The sequence below is a fragment of the Momordica charantia genome (genome assembly GCF_013281855.1).
Source record: "Momordica charantia cultivar OHB3-1 chromosome 10 unlocalized genomic scaffold, Mcharantia_2.0 BLBB01000010.1, whole genome shotgun sequence".
NCBI lineage: Eukaryota > Viridiplantae > Streptophyta > Magnoliopsida > Cucurbitales > Cucurbitaceae > Momordica > Momordica charantia.
Genome location: NW_028275158.1, coordinates 7017288 through 7023287, shown reverse-complemented (window position 1 = coordinate 7023287; position 6000 = coordinate 7017288). Strand labels below are relative to the sequence as shown.

The 6000-nt window shown below is 33.6% G+C and overlaps 1 pseudogene; it reads right to left on the bottom strand.

Moving 5' to 3' along the window:
- Nucleotides 1-1508: 1508 nt before the first annotated feature.
- On the bottom strand, nt 1509-3256 carry LOC148208465 (galactoside 2-alpha-L-fucosyltransferase pseudogene; annotated as a pseudogene).
- Between the last annotated feature and the right edge of the window lie 2744 nt (nt 3257-6000).

Below are 6000 nucleotides of genomic sequence, written 5' to 3'. Positions count from 1 at the left end.
TACTTATTTATCTTAAGATAAGAGTCATTTCACCATTTTGTTAAGTCAATGGAGTATTAATGACAAAATCTAAAATGAACTTTTAAAATTTTGGACCAAAATAAGATTTAAACCCATTAAAAATTATTACACCCATATATATTATAGTATAGTTTAAATAACAAATGAGAGAATTCTTCCAAAACTCTAAAATCTTTTATTAAGATTTTAAAGTATGTGCCAAGTACAAGTGATTGACAACTAAGTATTTAAAAAACCAAAAAAAAAAAAATGAACTACAATTTTTTTTTTTTTTTTATCAAACTCTGCACCATATTTATTTCCCAAACATGGAATTACTAACCTTAAAAATTAATAGTAGCGAGTTACATGAATATTTAATTTAATTTGGATAACATTTATTTTTGAATCGTACAGATTTTATTCACTTTTTCTAATTCACTCGACTTTTTTTTATTATATAATTTTACATTACACAGATAAATGGTGGGGTCGTTGACAAGCAACCCATAAAAAAGAAAAAAAAGAAGGGAAATTATATTCATAATTCTGCATATATTTTAATAAGTTTACATTTCTTCAATGTGATTTAAATTCCATAATGTATTGAAAAAAAAACTTGTGAAAATTAATAAATATTTATAAGTAAATTTTATGAAAGAATGAACTAAGGAATGTTAACATTAATATTGTTGTGCTTCGAAGCTTCTGAACTTCCCACATGCTCATAAATACCTATGTCTTTATTTCCAGAGATGTAAATTCCACAATTAAACAAAGTGATCAAAATAATTTATGAAAATTTATGAAAAAAAAAATCATATGTTCTTGCATTTTCCTTTCATCACCTTTTCATATTCACTAATGTTGGAATTTTTTTCATCTTCATAACTTTGTTTCTTTTTAGAACTATCTTCAATATCATGCATGGTATAATATTAATTTATAAAAGAAAAATGTAGATAGAGATAAAGTAATAGTAATGGTAATGAAAACAATGGCTCGATAAATATGATGTTTTATAAGATGTTACAAACCAAAAGCTAATATCAATCGACACCGAACACAAAAATCAAAATAAACCAAGCTGAAGATGTCAACACAAATAATCTCACTTCAAAAGTTTAGTACAACATCCTAATTTTCATCTATTTTTAGCAAAAATATCTCACCCTTTTTTCCAAACCATCCTTCAAAACGAAATGCGGGTTGAATGGAGCTGGGCAGAGAGTTCGAGAATAAGGTAGGGTCTTACTTTACTTTACTGTTCTTTCATTAAATGAAACAAGTATATAATTTTATGAAAGTTATTTAATTATTAAAAGTGAAATATATATGGAAATGAAAACCACACAATCTAAAATAAATTAAATGAAAGTCTATGATTTAATGAAATCAAAAGAATAATTTATGAAAATTATTTATATATTTTAAAAGTGAAATATATACTGACTAAACTATAAAGATGAAAACCACATATTTAGATTAGAATACGAGAAGAAAGGCAATAATAAGAAGTCAATTTAAATTGAAATATTTTGAAACATCAATTATACCTAAATTTTTTTTCATTTTCAAAATCATGCAAGTAGCCATCATCACGAATTCAAGTCTTGGAAAAATAAAAGATCAGAAATCCTAATTTCGGCAAATCTGTATCTCTAATCAGTTTTATGAACCAACTTGATACCCCAACTCTGATCCTCACAATGCGTCACAAACGGAAAATCATTCCCTCCATCCTGTTCCCGCGTGTCCATCCCTTCGCAATCACTCAACGGCGGCGCGTGGAAGCAAGGCTCCATCGACACCGCCCGCCGGCACGGCCAGTCGCCGCCCGTATCGTTCCTCGTTCTGTACTTCTTCAGCCACGGATGCAACTCCCAATACACCTTCTCCTCCGCCTTGTACAGCATCCACGGCTTCACTCCGGCCAGCCCCTGCGCCACATACCCAAACGTCGACCAGTAGCTCGTCACCAGCGCGTCGCTCAAGCTCAGAAGGTACATCTCCGCCACCGCCTTCCGGTTGTGCGCCGCCTTGTCCGACATCTGAATCCTCTCACGGCTCGGCTGGTACACCGCCACCATTTCCCCGTCCGTCGTCGGATGCTCCCAGTAAACGTCCTTTAGGGCTTCCGAGAACTCAGATCTCAGAGACGCCACCAGCACCACTTTCAACTTCCGATCCCTCAAATCGGCGGTGAAATTAGTCTTCTCTGGTGACGACGACGACACCTCCGGCAGCAATTTCTCCTTCTGCGCGCAGGCCAGAAGCTGATTCGTCAGATCCCGCGACGACCCGGATTCCGACCCGAAAACCCGGATCTGAATCCCAACCATCCCGTTCGCTCTGGCGAGATACGACTCGTAGGATCTCGAAATCAGCCCCCACACGGCGTTCCTCGGGTGGAAGAGGTACCGGCCGAGATGGTGGAACACGGTGTCCTTCGCCGGAAACAGTTCGTGAAGCTCTGCTCTGAAAGAAGGAACCGTGAAGATTTTGGGCACCAGGTAGTTATTGGTCTCCATGATCAGCCATGGGAAGTCGCTGATGAGAGCTTGCTGGCGGTCGCAGTAGAAGAGATTGTCGAGACCAGTGGCCTCGTGAGAAAGCTGGAGGTAGAAGTAGGGCAAATCTCCATTATTCCTCAAAATGTGGCCGATTTCGCGGCGGCGGAGAGGGAAATCGGGGGGCAGAATCCACGAGGATCCGAGGAAGGGCTCACAGAAGAGATCGTCGAGTGCGTTGCCCCGGTCGATGAGAAGGACGCGATCGGAGATGAGGGCGTACAAGAAAGCAGAGGCGATGGTGAGAATCCGGTTGCCGAGGCCATCTCGGGTTAAAACGACGGCGTATTTGCAGCGGTCGTCCGGCGAGGGCGTGGAGTTGGAGTAGGCGAGGGCGCCGCGGAAGGAGGGGGAATTGGGGCCGCAGCGGCGGTGGAGGGCTTCGTAGCGGCGGAGCTTTGAGAGGAGGGCGGAAGAAGGCTTGTAGGGGGAGGGTTTTTTCCGGTAGAGGTTGAAATTGTAGCGGCTTAAGCAGGATTTTTCGTCGAAACCAGGAGGAAGAAGACCATGGATGAATTTGTTAGAATTGTTGTTGAAGTTAAAGGCCAGTAATCGCCGCAACAGGAGAATGACCAGAACTTGAACTGCAATAATAATCAACAAAACAAACTTCTTCTTCTTATTCTTCTTGTTCTTGTTCTTGTTCTTCCCAATGCCATTGCCAACCTTCATTTCAATCCCCCAAACACACAGAAGAGCGATCACAACCAAAAACCCACAGAAAATGATGCCAAGCCCAAGTTCCATTGCTCTGGTTAGTCTTTTCTTGAGTAGTTATACGATGCAAAAACAGTGAAGAAGAAGAAGAGACGTTAGTATGATTGATTGAAGGAAGTGGGTGTTGAAGAGAAATTAAAGAGAGAGGTGTCAGTCTCAGTCTCAGCCTCAGCCTCAGCCTCAAGAGATGTTATAATATTTGAAGGGAGACACAATTCGTCTTGTCTGATCATGTTTCCATCTTCAATAATGTTCAGACGTACGGGTACGGCTAGCGACTTGTGAGTAACATAAGCTTTGCACCTGAAATTTGTATTTTATTTCTATTACCTAACAGTAATTTTTCATTCAAATACAAATCTATCTCTCAATTCCTCTAATTTTATCTCCCATTCTTCTCATCCTCGAGATACAAATTTCTCTCTCTCCCTCTCCAATTCTATTTCTCAGAACTTACTAAAGTCGTAATCTTTATGCAATTAGTTCATGTTTTTAAGAAAATATTTGCTTCTTAACAGTAATCTACAACCTAAGAAAATAAAAGAGCTGGAAGACAAAGATGTGATAATGAAGGGAGACACAATTGTCGGATTATTTTCCATCCCAATATCTATTCAATTTCACATGTCAATAATGTTCAGCTGTACGGTGTACCACCATTTTAAGAGTGATGAATGTGAAAAAAATATATATATTCATAGAGTTTTTCTTTTTTATTTTTTGAAAAATAAATAAATGTTCATTTTTTAATAGTTTTGGCAGAAAGATTGCTTGCATCTAAATATTATTTTATTTTTCTCCCATGGCTAGGTGAAGATTATTTTCTATTTAAAATTTTTCTTTTTTTTTTTAAGAATTTATTTTGAGTTAACCATTTTTAGGTTTGGATTATTATTTTGCGAAGTAATATATTCACGTAACACATTTAACCCATTTATGTAGCTCAAAGATGACATACATATTATCATAACAATACTCATTGGTTCAATGATAAATAATATCTATCATTCTCTTTTTCTTGAGGCAGAAGATTCAAGCCTCCATACTCCCACTTTGTTGTATTAAAAAAATGGAATAAAAATAATCGCCAAAATAATTTTTCTTCTGTAGTAAACCTCAAGTAGTGAAATACTTCAAATTTAAGACTTAATTACATGTTGATGGACTAAAATGAGATTCTTTTTCTTTTTATTTATTTATTTATTATATATTTTTTTTACAATACTAAAACGAGATCTAAATATTATAATTGAAGAGGGAAAGGACGATGAGGAACGCGTGATGTGGAAAAATGAGAACTTCAAATTTTATATATGTATACACACTTCTTATTTTATAAATTTATAAGAGGTTCAAATCTATATCCCCACATATATTTGAATTTTTTTAGAAAAAATTATGACTTTAGTAAGTTTTGAGAAATTATGAATATTATTGCTAACACTAAATTTTGTTATACATCATGATTTACCTAACAATATATATGATTTACATAACAAATATATACACACAAACAAACACACGCACACACAGTATGACATCAAAAATTACGATGAATCTTTTGGTTAGAAATATGTTCCAATTATTATTGAATTAAGTTCATATTAACCCCTTTACCTCTTATATTATATCTTACTAATAACTTTTTTTATTTAATTTGGAGCGAAATTTTGATGGATTTATTCTTTTTTCTTTTTAATGGATTCAATTGTTTTTCCTAATCTTTTATCAGATGATTTAGAGTAAATATAATAATTTGTAATTTAAATCATATAAAATTTAAGGTAATTTCTCCGACATTTAATTTTATTATTTATTTAATTTTATATTTATATTTATATTATTTATTCTATTTTAGTTTTAAAAATTCTCTCTCTAGATCCTTTATTTTTCTTTATGGCAAAGTATTTTTCTTTTTGATATTTTATAAAAAAAAATATTTTGATTCCTTCCCAAGACAAAATCTTTTAAATAAAATCAAAGTATTAAAAGAAAAAAGAAAGATTTTTTTTAAATGTGAATTTCAATGTTTTCTTCAAATAAAATCTTTTTAATGAAAATAAAACAAGTTTGGAAAATTTTTAATTTGATTCGACAAATTTGGTAAAAATCTAATCTTTTAATTAATTACTTATCTTATTTCTCTTTCTTCCCGAGATTTGTATATTAAAGAAAATTATTTTGTTTAAAGGTTTGATATTTACCTTAATTAATTAAATTTTGGTTAGCTATAAATAGGCTTAGGTTTTAACACAAATGCGAGAGATTGATTTTAAAAAAAACTCACCACCTCACACCTTGTAATCGCTCCGATGCTGAATATTGGAGTTTTTGTTTAATGAATTTACAGCTTTGAAACTGATTTGTTATGATATTGTGAATTTTTCATTTTTCCTTAAAACATGAGTATTTGAGACTTTTTTTTTTTACTTCTTTTTGTTTCGTAGTCTTAGGTCATATGGCCAAAATCTTGATTATGTATATTTTTCTTACTCTGTTATATATATTTGGTTGATACAGTGTGTGTTTTTGTTTGATTGTTAATTCTACTTTCAAGTTGTGGCATAAAATAAGTGTTGGCATATTTATTTGTCATGAATATAGTTTAGTTTAGTGATTTGTGTTAATTTATTCGTAGCGTATGTTGTTTATTTTCAGTCACATTTTTTTTCTGTTGTTGTATTTTTTTTTTCTGTTGTTGTATTTATTCTAT